Here is a 14,537-nt window from a genome sequence, read left to right as displayed (position 1 = left end):
CAAATTTAAAAAGGGTATACATCGTAACTATTGACATTTGTCAACATGACAGTTTGTTCAAGTGTAAGGTTAAATCATAAAATACATAATAGTATAAAAACAATGTAAGTATTGAATTATTTTTGTTGATGATTCTATCATAGGGCAATTTACATTGACTTACTTTATTTATTTTATTTTATATTAAGGTTTCTCTTCAGAATCATTAACGTTCTGTACTCTGTACTTTCTTTTATCGGCTACTTTGTCCTTCAAGTCTAGCATTATTTTTGGTATTGTCCTGAAAGATTTTTATCTCTTTTTCTTCAAATATCTTTTTGGAAATACACCTTACCATTAAAATGGTCAAATAAATTTCAGCTTTTAGGGCGCACCTAAAATTTTCTAGGTGAGTCCTTGATGTATACATACCATGTTCACAATAATAATTGTTATAGACTTTATTCATTAAGGCCGGTATACATGAAGCCAGTAAGTAAGCAAGTAAAGTGGTCAGATTACTTGTCAAAAGTTACTTACCTTTTGTTAACGTTTACTTGTAGTTCAGAGAAATAAGGAAAAAAATAGCCTGTTGGTGACACAACCCCCTCCAGGCCGAAACCAAATTTTTTGAGTAATATGGACATCTATAATAATAACCTATATATTTCCTGCAGCCGATTTTGATGATATACATAGTTATAAACAAATGAAGATCAAAAAACGGTAAATTTTCGCTTTTTTCGTCTATTACTAAGAAAATAGTCATTTTAAACAAATTTGAGACTAAGAAACTCATAAACGGTATAAAAAAACTTCAATATGGCGTTTGCTTAATATGTCTATCCTTATTGGTTGCTTAGAAAATTGCAAAATAAATCATAAATTTTGAGTTTTTATAAATATTTATAACTTATGTAAAAATTAACTTAGAACCTTCTTATTACACGAAATGCTGAGACTTATAGTGCTTAATTCATACCCTAAATTTCGAAGAAATTGGTCAAATAGTTTAAAAGTTATTTAATTTGTTTTTCCCAAATTTATTTTTTTTGCAACACTGTAAGTCAGAAAATGATGAAGCTACAGTAATACTTTGGATAGTTTATGGAAGAAGGAAATTTACAGTATTAATTTAATTAAAAAAAATTACAAAAAATAATTATAAATATTGCAAAATTATTTTGCAAAAACATGTGAATTGAATAAATGGGGGGGGGGGGGCTAATTTTGTCACTAATTGTCCTAGGACAGTTGTTTTTCTTTCTAAATGTGTATAAAAATTCAGTCTTTCTAAATATGAAAAAATAATTTTTCTACAGGTAATGGTTAAAAAGTTATTGTTTATAAGTAAGCAAAAAAAATGGACATGTTTTTTCAAAATAATTTTACACTGTTTAAAATTATTTTTTGTCATTTATTTTTAATAATGGTAATAGTATAAATGTTCTTCTTTCATAAACTGTCCGAAGTATGATTGTAGCCTCATAATTTTCTGACTTGTAGTGTTGCAAAAAAAAATGAATTTGGGATAAACAAATTAAATAACTTTTAAACTATTTGACCAATTGCTTTGACATTTAAAATATAATTTAAGTACAAGAAGTATCAGCATTCCGTGTAATAAGAAGGTTCTAAGTTAATTTTTACATAAGTTATGAATATTTTTAAAAACTCAAAATTTATGATTTATTTTGCAATTTTCTAAGCAACCAATAAGGATGGACATATTCAGCGAACGCCATATTGAAGTTTTTTATACGATTTATGAGTTTCTTATACTCAAATTTGTTTAAAGTGCTTAACTTTTTGGTAATATACGAAAAAAGCGAAAATTTAGCGTTTTTTGATCTTCATTTGTTTATAACTATGTATATCATCAAAATCGGCTGCAGGAAACATATAGGTTAATAATATAGATGTCCATACTACTCAAAAAATTTGGTTTCGGCCTGGAGGGGGATGTGTCACGAGAAAAATCTTATTTCTCTGGACTATTGAGTCATATTTTACTTTCTTTGCCTTAAAATATGACTCAAGTAAACGTTTACAAAAGTAACTTATGGCAAGTCACCTGCCCACTTTAGCTTGCTTTCTTACTGGATTCATGTATACCAGCCTTAATTGTGGGTATAAGCGGTAAACCAAGTAATAAGACCAAGGACCCTACTAATTTTATACGAGATATCCCGATTTACATAGAAAATTTAGAGTTATAAATTCAATTTTTATATAAAAAAAAGTTAGGCACATGAACATACAAAATTGAAGAAATAAAGCATAGAAATATTTATCAAATTATGAATTAAACATTTATTTACAATAATACCTACAGCTGTACAAAAATATAAATGTTTGAGGTCAGTGTCACTATCACTATCAATTACAATACATACTTTGAAAATTATCTACATGTAGATAGGAATTTTCAACTTTTTTTATATGTGCAAATGCATTTTGCCAGCTGCTAATATTAGTATTTTGTACTTCACTATTAATAAGTTGAATTACAGAAACGCTTAGAGTAGATTAGATGCAACATTTTTTCTCCTAATGCCAGATTTTAATTGATCCAACATGTGTTCTTTAGGATTAAAAGTACAATAATATGGTGACAGTCTTAAAATTGTATAACCTATACCTTCTGCATAATTATCATAAAATATATTCTTTTTGTATAGATAAGATCTTTAAAATTTACAATAGGTACATCTTTTTCATATAATATGCTTTCTTCAAAATAAAAATATTGTTATCGAACATGTAATTTTGAATAGTAACATTAGATGGCAGCATCATTGGCACAAGGAGCCTTATTTATGTCTACATAATTAGTTTTTAGTTTTTTTAGTTTTTTTTTAAACGCAATGGGCACCAGAGAACAGATGTACTGTAGAGATGCAGTTAATTGCCCAAAAATATTATGGACAACTTAAGGAGTAAACTGAGTAAATAAAATCAAACAGCAGAAATAAAAAGGAGACATTGGTGACATTCGGAAAAATGAGCTATATCCTAAGCAGATGCAAGATATCAAGCTAAGTGATAAAAAGAAGAATATGGATTCATGGATCAGAAAGAAAACCAAAGTAAAAGACGTAAACAAACATGCAGCTACTCTCAAATGGAAATTTGCAGGACACAACAGCAGACAAAGAGACGGAAGATGGAATGAAGCGATAACCCACTGGAGATTCTGAGACCGCAAAAGAGGAAAGGGCAGACCACTGATGAGATGGTCAGATGACCTAAAAAGATACGCAGGGACCAGATGGACAGGATTAGCACTGAACCGAGAGGAGTGGAAAAATAAGGGGGAGGCCTACGTTCAACTTTGGATAAATGAAGGTCAATAGATAGAAGGACGTCTTTATAGCATTCATAGACTATCAAAAAACTTTTGATAGTATAAAACATTAAATAATAGTAGAAACACACTAAGAAAGTTGAACTTACTGCAATAAGTTACTGTAAACTCAAGAAATGCAAATAACAAAAGAATTACTCCAGGGTTATATTTGATCCGCTCTACTGTCCAATGTTTATGTAGAGGAAATATTCCATATAGTGATGCAAAATCAACAACAGAAATAAAAATAAATGGAACACACATAAACAACATAAATGGTGCGCTGATGACACTATCTTACATGCAGATAGATTGAAGGATTTACAAGGACTTCTTAGTGATGTTGACAGAATAGGAAAAGATTTTGGCCTAAACATCTAGTGTAGGAAACAGAGGTTGAACCTTGCAAAATGGACACAAGTCCGGTTTTATTTTTTTTCTGACATATCAAGGGGTGCTTATTATAAGACTAACTTTTTCTGAAAAAATTTCGCCCCGGAACCCCCCTTTTCACCCCTTTAAAGGGGGTAATTTATGGTTTTTGCAGAACGTAGCCCTTCCTGTACCTTTTACAAAAAATTTCTTTTATAGAAATATGAAGAGGACTATATTTTCTACGATCTATTTCCGACAGCATCTCTCTATCATCCACCGTTTAGCAAGGGTGGCGCCCCAAAGTTGACAAGTTTTTAAAAAAGATGTTTTTAAAAAAAATATATTTTTCCCTAACTGTAACGGAAATTAAAAAGAAATGCTGCGGAGATTATTCACAAATAGATGATTGTTTTTTTGGTATAGGCTTCACTTAAGGGTAATTGCCCTTTTTTTAATTACAGGGTGTTACATTTTAAAAAACCCCTTTTTATACCATCTGAACCGTTTATGCTAGAGTAAAAAGACTTTCAGCGATTACCCATGTACTGGTGTTATTTACAAATTTGTATAATGCACCCCCATTTTTCCCCCTAGCCACCCAAAAAAAAAAGAAGAATTAATAAATAAAGTGATTTTCTTGGAATCCTTCAAACACAATGCCCTTCATTAATATGCTTCATATATCATTTTGTGCAAGTTATTATTACCCATGCATGGACACTAAAAGCGATTTCCTAGTGCAACCCCTGTAGCCAAAAACAATAAATAAAATGGGGGGTTGAAATTTTTTTTTGTTTTTTGCTTTTTGATCCATATGGGCATATGCTTCATCAATAGTGCTTTTCGAAAATGTATATGGTTATTGCAACATCCCTGCGCAAACCACCCCTATCCTTGAAAATATACTGCAGAAACTACCCCTATACCTTATCCAGCATGTTTTTACGATTTTCTCATTACCTATTCATTTTTTTTAAACAAAACTTATACAAGGTTAAAGACCACTATTTACTCTAAAAATTAGGTCCTATTCATTTTTTTCGTTTAAGCAACCGTTACGGCACAGTGGCGCCGTAAACCTCATATATGCTTTGACGGGCTCCAGTTTTTGTTTATTTTTTCGTCATCTGTTTGTTTTATTGATAAAGTACTTATGTAAAATAAAACAACACAGTGTAACCTACAAATCATGACCTATGCACATTTTACATTCTTTGCTCCCCAAGCTACAGTGGTGGCCCAAAATAAATTTTTTCATATTTTCGCCACCTACACGCATTTTATTGCGTTAATGCTACCTTAATAGCACAATATTCACCCCTAAGTGGTCACTAAGCAGTGGCGGATCCAGGGAGGGGTGATGGGGGCGATCACCCCCCACCCCTCTCAAACCAAGTGATATTATATTTGAAGATTATAAAAATATTCATTTATTTTTATAGAAATACTTATATTATATTAATATTATTTTTATAAGAATGACTTTTTATGCTTTAGCGACAGTGGCGGATCCAGCATCGTTAAGAGGGGGATGCCAATTGGTTAAATTTCTATAAAATAAATGAATATTTTTATAATCTTTGAATATAATATCACTTGGTTTGAGAGGGGGGAGGTGATCACCCCCATCACCCCACCCTGGATCCGCCACTGCGTAGCGACCACCTAAGGGTAAATATTGTGCTGTTAAGGTAGCATTAATGCAATAAAATGCATGTAGGTGGCGAAAATATGCAAAAATTTATTTTGGGCCACCACTGTGGCTTTGGGGAGCAAAGAATGTAAAATGTGCATAAGTCATAATTTGTAGGTTACACTGTGTTGTTTTATTTTGCATAAGTACTTTATCAATAAAACGAACAGATGACGAAAAAAAAACTGGAGCCCGCCAAAGCATATATGAGGTTTACGGCGCCACTGTGGCGTAACGGTTGCTTATACGAAAAAATGAATAGGACATAATTTTTAGAGTAAATAGTGGTCTTTAACCTTGTATAAGTTTTGTTTAAAAAGAATACATAGGTAGTGAGAAAATCGTAAAAACATGCTCGCCAAGGGATAGGGGTAGTTTCTGCAGTATATTTTCAAGGATAGGGGTGGTTTTCGCAGAGATGTTGCAATAACCATATATATTTTTGAAAAGCACTATTGATGAAGCATATGCCCATATGGATCAAAAGGAAAAAAACAAAAAAAATTTTCAACCCCCCATTTTATTTATTTTTTTTTTGCTTCAGGGGTTGCACTAGGAAATTGATTTTGATGTCCATGCATGGGTAATAATAACGTCCACAAAATGATGTATGAAGCATATTAATAAAGGGCATTGTGTGTGAAGGATTCCAAGAAAATCAATTTATTTATTAATTCTTCTTTTTTTTGGGGTGGTTCCGGGGAAAAAATTGGGGTGCATTATACAAATTTGTAAATAGCACCAGTACATGGGTAATTGCTGAAAGTCTTTTTACTCTAGCATAAACGGTTCAGATGGTATAAAAAGAGGTTTTTTAAAATGTAACACCCTGTCATTAAAAAAAGGGCAATTACCCTTAAGTAAAACCTATACCAAAAAATCAGTCAATTATTTGTGAATAATTTCCGCAGGACTTCTTCTTAATTTCCGTTACAGTTAGGGAAAAATATATTTTTTTTAAAACATCTTTTTTAAAAACTTGTCAACTTTAGGGCGCCACCCCCGCTAAACGGTGGATGATAGAGAGATGGTGTTGGAAATAAATCGTAGAAAATATAGTCCTCTTCATATTTCTATAAAAGAAATTTTTTGTAAAAGTTACAGGAAGGGCTACGTTCCGCAAAAACCACAAGTTACCCCCTTTAAAGGGGTGAAAAGGGAGGTTCCGGGGCGAAATTTTTTCAGAAAAAGTTAGTCTTATAATAAGCACCCCTTGATATACCAGAAAAAAAATAAAACCGGACTTGTGTCCATTTTGCAAGGTTCAACCTTTGTTTCCTACACTAATCACTATTGACAGAACAAAACTCGTGATCATTATTAGACAACAACCACCCAAATCTTAGTGGATACTAAACCACTAGAAACAGCTGACAAGTTTTGACAAATATCTTGGTTTTTGTATAAACGATAAACTGGATAGTGATATAGAAACAAAAAATAGAACAAAAATACTTATTCTAGAGTGTGATGCCCTTGAGATACTACGTACGTTTGATGATATGACAAACGAAAAAGTGTTAAGAAGTGCTAGAACCGAGCCTGAATTGTTAAAATCTATTAACGAAAAACTTCCTATTTGGGAGTTTGGGTCATAATATAATGGAAGATCATAAGTATGAGTCAGAGTAGAAAAAAGAAGAGGTACAGGAAGAAGTCAACATTCGTGGCTGCGAGATGCAGAGTTTTATACAGGATTCGAAATGCAGGAGGAATTTTTGCGCCGTCCAAAGACGGACAAATACAAATAGATGCATATGACATTTAGGAAGAAGATATTTTCTAATAATAATTATTGATATTACCAACTATGAACTCTGTCGAAAGAGGTCATTGTAAAAAGAAAGTTTGTCGAATGGGAAGATTGTGGAAATGTTTAAATTTCCTTTCGCCATTTTAATCTTCTTAAAACATTTAAAAGCCTTACTATGAAAAATAAGAATATCACGTAAAGTACATAATTTAATAAATACAGGTCGTCATTGCTGTAACCGTGCATAAAAAACCGTTTTATTATGTAAATATTCGACTTTTTCCTAAGTATATAAAAACATTAGTAATCTATTTACAGTATTTTATTGGCAATAACTAATGCAATATAAAAATATATGCACTTAATTTTATTTATTTTGTTGTTATTTGTAATAATTATTAAGTGGATAGGCGCAAAAATTTTTTCGAATCCTGGGAAAACTAATTAGTACCTATTTTTGAAAAATTTAAAAGCACAATAGATTACATTATTACCGAGGGCCAAAAGTCCCTGAAATCCTCTATAATGTTTATTTGAATAAGGTACAGGGGTAAAAAAAAGAGAAAATTGAGTAATTTTTAATTTTAATTATCTTATTCAAAAGAATCCTTTTGTTTATTCTAAGGGATTCGAAAAAATGAATGCATAAAGCATTGCAAGCAAATTTTGCGCCTACACTATTAAGTATATAGGTTGAACTTTTGTAAAACATATTTCAAACAGTTAAAAATTGGATCCTGATAAAAATACAGCTTCAAATAGAAAATATTCAGATTCAGAATACAGTACTAAACATCGTCTTGAAATTTAGAGTTGCGTACACCTTTCATTCTTTTTTGCACTTATACGATGCGGGATCTGCTGTTCTAATTACATTTCTCCATCTTTTGGGCCATACCAATATAATCCGCTCTACAAACATGTCCTAATTCCTTCTTTGGTCTTCCTCTCCTCCTGTTTTCCAGAATCGCGGAATTACAATTCAGCAATGGCAGCTAATCTTGAAAGCTCAAAGTAGGTGGCGCTCGTGTAGTTGGGGGTCAAGTCACGTCAACACTTCAAATCAATCTATTTTTTAGTAAATATTGCATATTTGTCTCGCTGTGTGAATTAAACTTGAGAAAATAAAATCCCTCAATGTTGTGCCGTGCATTTGTGCTCATCGACAACATCAGGACACAGGTTTCCGAAAGATATTTTGATGAGAAAAAAGTGGATTGTAGTACCTAATAAGAAGGGATAAATATGTTCCGACAATAAATGCACGTATCTGCAATAAACATTTTGTTGAAACAGATTACGTATTGCCCCTAGATTCAACTGTAAAAAATAGAATACTTCACTATAAAACTCAGATCAAAATTTATTATAAACGCACGCATTAAGATATGCAATTCTATATACGTTCACACTGTTGCCACATCTACAATCGCTTTTTATGGAGTGAAAATATTATAGAGTAAAAAGTTGAGTATGAAGTGACCAAACCTAACCTAGCGTCATCGAAAATAATATAAACAAGTTAATAACTGAAAATTTAAGTGACATATTACCTTTAAAATATGCTTTAAAATGACTAAAGCATAACCTGATCAAACCTAACCTAATCGAAAATAATATAAAGAATTTAAGGTCGCCTTTCACGTAGACAAACACCCAAATAATTATACTTACTAATTAAATTAACCCATTCTATATTTCCATAAGGAATTATAATTTTTTTAAATAAGGCAACATTGCATAATCAACTGCGCTCTACCCATGCTTAAACCAAATTTACACCAAATGCGCAACTGTCATGGTGGCCATATTTTGAAAATATCACATTTTTAAATGAGATAAATACAAAAATTAATGCTGATCGCACTTATTTGTCAATTTTAAATTGATAAAAAAGTAAGGCAGATATCATATACACAGTTGTCAGACTCGTGGGGGGAGTGAGTCAATACCAAATAAATACCCTCTGAGCTATAGAAATAAAACATGAGACGATGATTAATATAGTTTATCATTCGATAAGGGCTTCCTTTTTTTCCAGTAACTCTCGCATTCCTTCTCCTCAATTCGTTTTTCAACGCACAAACAGTCTAAGATCCGTATTTTTCGGCCATAATTTATTATTTATTAAATTGTAATCAAAAACACCATATACAAAATTCACGAATTGTCAAAACGTTGACCTCCAACTACACTAGCGCCTCCAAGCGGGAGCAACGGCATACATAGCTGCCATTCTTCGTGTTTGCTGATTCTTATTTTGACGTTGAACATGCCCTGAAGCTTCTGGCATCTGAAGCTTCTCAGAAAGCATCAACTGGCGACATCCCTAGATCCTAATATTATATCCATTCTTAATTTTCTCCTTTTTATCACTCCACTCATCTATCTAAGCATTCTTAGTTCCGTCACAGGCATTCGTTATTTCTATTTTTTTTTAACTGTCCAACATTTACTTTCATTGGAATCTTTCTGTCACACAACACACCACTCAGCCCCTTAACTTTTTTCATTCCGCTTTACTCTACTGCATCTATATTATTGTTTGCACCCATTTTACAGCATTAAAAATGATGAAAACCTTGAATTATCATACAGAATGACAAATGAGGTGTCGAATGAGAGCTTATAACCTAAGGATGGTATTAAGGTGAGAAATTTGACCTCGGACTTCCAGTTAAAGAGTTGCAATTGGAAGTACGGTTTTAAAGTTGCCGAAGTAGTACAAGCGATGTATTATTCTACGCGCTTTAGCAATACGAGAAAAAATATATATTTTCCGTTTTGGGAGCGTTCAAGTATTACGTAAGGCGATTTTTGAAGATTTTTGACCCCCCCCTCCTCCGCTACGTAACGCACTCTAATGGGCGTTTAACTATTGCGTAACGCAATTTTTGAAGATTTTTGACCCCCCCCCACTTGCGTTACGTAATACTTGAACGGTCCCTTTTATATTACTTCCGGTTAAAAAGTGATGACCGGAAGTTTGACAAAAATTACTCAAAATTAGTGAAATATCAGTATCGTATATCAATCGACGCAAAGTTACACGAATAGTTCAAATATCGACTTCCGGTTCTAGGACTTCATTTCAATCATTTCACATTCTAAATACTCATTTTTTAGTTCTATTTAGCTTGAAGTCTTTTTCTTTTTAAGAGATTGTCTATAATATTGCGGTTTTTGTTCTTATGTACAAGTGGATGAGTGGATGTTACCCTATATTTTCTAAGTTATTTGCTTCAACTAGGTAAGCCAACTTACTTTCACGTGAAATATATCATCTATAGCGAGTTTACTACAGATGTCGCTGTTTTTCATATCCTAGCTTCCAAGGCTTGCGATATTATAAGTAATTTGCTTGCAGACCTCTGTTTTGCCTCCACCATCTTCTTGGTCTTACTTTTTTTCTGCGATTTGTCGGGACGTATCTTTGCTAATGGATGCTAATGCAACGTTTTTTAGGGCGTTGGATTGGCAGAAGGGGTCCAATAGAGTGGCCGGCCAGATCACCGGATCTTCCGCGTTTGGATTTTTTTTGGGATACCTAAAATCAAAAATATACGTCACTCCGCCTGCAGATCTTGCAGAGTTGCGACAAAGAATTGTGACAGAATGCCGATTATTGACACCGGATTGATTTGCAAATGTACGAAGAGTCTTTAAAAATACACTGTATTGTTGTATGGAGGTCACAGGAGATCATTTCGAACATTTAATTGGTCAATTTGATGAAATTTTATGTTTTTTGTTATTACTGATGTTCAACCAATAAATTAGTTAAATTCAAAATTATCTTCAAAGTTTTTCCGTAAATAAAAAAATACAGTGTCGTATAGAGAAAAAAAATTACCTTTGAAATGATGTGCCACTCGACCACACTTGCTATTTAAAAAAAAACTGGGGGTTGATGTGGGGCAGTAGGGGGTTACATTTAAGGGAATGAATTTTGCATGAAACTTCGTCCCTTCCAATACAAATTGACGTGTTTTTTAAAATTTAGAATTTCTGAGTTCTGGGGGGGGGGGGTGTCAAATTTTCGTTGGAACACACTGTATAATATTAGAGCGTTGTATTAATTTTATGTTTCGATTATCATTACGTAACTCACACCAAATTTTGTTATCTTAAGAGGCTACTTTCAAACCTTAAAATTAATTCTGAAGGGGGTTGATATTTAAAAATTATACTTGGAGCATCAAAAAAATCATTATTCAATTCATCTTAACGAAATTTCACTGTTTATAAACTTTTTGTAAAGTTCGGAATGCAGGGTAGTTTTCACTCTTAAAAAAATAAATTTTTAAGGGTTCAAATACTCAGAAATTATATTAAGAATATTAAACCATTATTACCTAAATCATCCGATCCAAATTTTATCCTCATTAAGCTTTATTATAAATTTGAGCAATTAGGGGTGTTCCCACCCTTAAAAATGAACGTGTAAAGGGTTGAAATAGTTAATAATTTTAGTTAAAGTATCAGACAATTATTATTGTCCTCCTGAGCTTTTATCCTCCTTAAGCTTTTTTATAAATTTGAGTAATTAGGGTTAGTTCTTAAAAATGAACTTTTAAAAGGTTGAAATAGTTAATAATTTTAGTTAAAGTATCAGACAATTATTATTGCCCTCCTGTTTTTTATCCTCCTTAAGCTTTTTTATAAATTTGAGCAATTAGGGGTAGTTCCCACCCTTAAAAATGAACTTATAAAGGGTTGAAATAGTTAATAATTTTAGTTAAAGTATCATACAATTATTATTTAATTCATCTGAATAAATTTCACTCTTTTTGAGCTTTTTTTTTATAGATTTTGGCAATAAGGGGTAGTTTTCACCCTTAGAAATTTTAAAGCGCCCGCGTCGGCACAATATAGATTTTGAAGCAGAGGGTAAGGTGAATTAATCCAAAATTTTTATGCAAATCGGTCTATTCTGTAAAAATTGCGAGGTTTTATCCTATTTTAAGCTTCATTTCTTGGACTACAGTTAAGAGTTTTCGGTATACCCTCGTAATACATGTAGTCAGTCAAACTAGAGGTAATTTAATATTTTTTATAAAAATTATATAACAAAAATAACGCGGTTAATTTAATAGCTACTGTTCTCTTTTCGAATATCCGTCGAACAGGATTTAACCGAGGACATTCTTCGTCAAACTTCGGACTGGGTTTAACAACAAACTGTTACCGATCTGTTTATTCATTAACCCATGAAAATGTTTATTAGTTTTGTATAATTTTCATTGTTGGAACTACTCCCTAAATAGTTTTTCTGTTAATGGCATTGTAATGTCGTATATTGTGTTGTTGTGAAACGCCAGACATGATTTGGAACAGGTAAGACAGACAGATTGTAAGAAACAAGTTTTAGAAGTACTGTTACAATCTTTTAGTCGGTACGGCAGTAACCAATAATTACATACTCGTCTAATCTTATATTATTATTGCCGTTATGTCAGAGAAGTTCTCAAAAAATTCCGGCAAATGCTTGTTTTCGAGTCGCTAATAGATAAACATCTGAATATTTTAATTGTTATTTTATGTGCTAGTCTTGTTTCTCATTAATATTTTAAATAAGTACGGCGAATGGAATGGCGAATAAACAAAAATATAATACAAATTAATATGCCGGATTGATTTTTCATATCATTAAATTACTTCGTATATGATAAGGTAACTTTACAATTGACACCTAACAGTTACCATATATACAGATTGTAATTGACGCATCAAGTCAAAAACTTACAGAAAGAAGAGAAAATCATTCCTAAATTTAGAAGCAATAATGCTATATACGAGGGCTATAAGACGGTAAGAAATGACGTAAGTGTAAGAATTCAATTAAAAAAAGCTACTGGGAAAAATTATCAGCAGAAATAGAACACGATCTACGGTCCTCTACGGGACAGAAAAAGTATGATGCTTAGGAATCGAAAGAAACCGGTCAATGAATACATACAGTTCAGCAAAATGTCGACAAATGGACGGGAAAACACTGAAAAACTCAATCAAGAGAAAGACCAGTTGAAGGATACCGAAAACAAAATTACTAGTGAATGACAAGTAACAACCGAACTGATTAAAACAACGATATCCAAACTAAAAAACCGTAAAGCGCCGGAGTTGGATTGAATAAGTAACTAATGCCTGGTTGCACCAACAGATCTTAAACGTAAGACGTGTCTTAAGCTCAGCTTATGAAACATAAACGTTGAACACCATTCAGCTCTAGATCAATTTTCAGCTTGAACCGATGTTAATCTCAAGTCCCCGTTATTCTCAGCTTAAGTTGCTGTCTGAGTTTAAAGACATAATCTAGAAAGTTATCATCTATAAGCTGAGCTGGGCTAAGCTGGAGCTTAAAATTTGTTAGTGCAACCAGGCATTAATGCTTAATGAAGTACGTTGGAGAAAAGTTGACGGAGGAATTGCGTGTTTTTTTGCGATATTCATTTTCCGCCAGATAGTGGAAAAAGCAATTGAATTCAACAAAATTGCTTAAGTACATCTTCGTGGATCTTACGAAGACGTTTGACAGAGTAGACTTTCAGATGTCCCTAAACTATTAAGATCTAGACATATAGATCCCGGGATTCGAGCAAGCATTAAGAAATGAATACCAACGACAATACATTTGATGAACAAAAAATCGGCCAACTAAAAAAATACCTGTACAGGCAGGAATAAGACAGGGAGACAGTATCAATCAAATTCACTTTAATTTGGTAATGAATAAGGTCATAAAACAAGTTAAAGCGTCAGGAAGAGGTTACGGAATGTAATGCAAACTAGCGGTGTGTGTTGCAGACTAACAGAGCAGCAATGATACCATACGTTTAGTATTCGATTAGAGATAGGCGATTGAAGGAAGCGCTAAAATCGACAACTTTGCTTATATAATGAGGTGTATTGCCATTGCCACTGTAGAATGGACGAATGACTAAGAGCGTCCGCACATGGGTCGATTGAAGACACGTCTCGAAGTTCGCGAGTCTTGTTCGTCTTGCACGAGCCCTTCGGCACAAGCGATTGCTCTCCGCACACCAGTCGATTCAGTTTGCTCATATCTTTCAACCAGGAAGAACGCATTTTTTATATATCAACCAAAACGATTATTTCGATCTGTGAAAAGTACGGTATTGTTACATTTTTAGTATAACTTGTATACAATGAGCATTATACAATTATTGAGGGTATTTGTCTACTTCCCCAACGAATTTTATATTAAACACCTAGAAACAGACGAAGGAGGCAAATAAAATAAACTTACTTCCATGACTGTAAACGTGTTGACCACTTCGAGCGTCGACCCGTGTGCGGACGGTCTAAATAAATCTGCGGATCGGCGCGACTCAAGTGTGGGAAGCGGGGAAGCAGTGTTGCCATGT

The 14,537-nt window shown here is 32.9% G+C and overlaps 1 protein-coding gene across 5 annotated transcripts in view; it reads left to right on the top strand.

Moving 5' to 3' along the window:
* The window catches only part of LOC126883135 (acetyl-CoA carboxylase), a 465,330-nt gene that overhangs the window by 268,464 nt on the left and 182,329 nt on the right, over positions 1-14,537 (top strand). The window lies entirely within an intron of this gene.

This window comes from Diabrotica virgifera, chromosome 4, assembly GCF_917563875.1.
Source record: "Diabrotica virgifera virgifera chromosome 4, PGI_DIABVI_V3a".
In the NCBI taxonomy this organism is placed as follows: domain Eukaryota; kingdom Metazoa; phylum Arthropoda; class Insecta; order Coleoptera; family Chrysomelidae; genus Diabrotica; species Diabrotica virgifera.
Note: the sequence above shows the minus strand (reverse complement) of the source record. Positions and strands in the feature narration are given on the sequence as shown.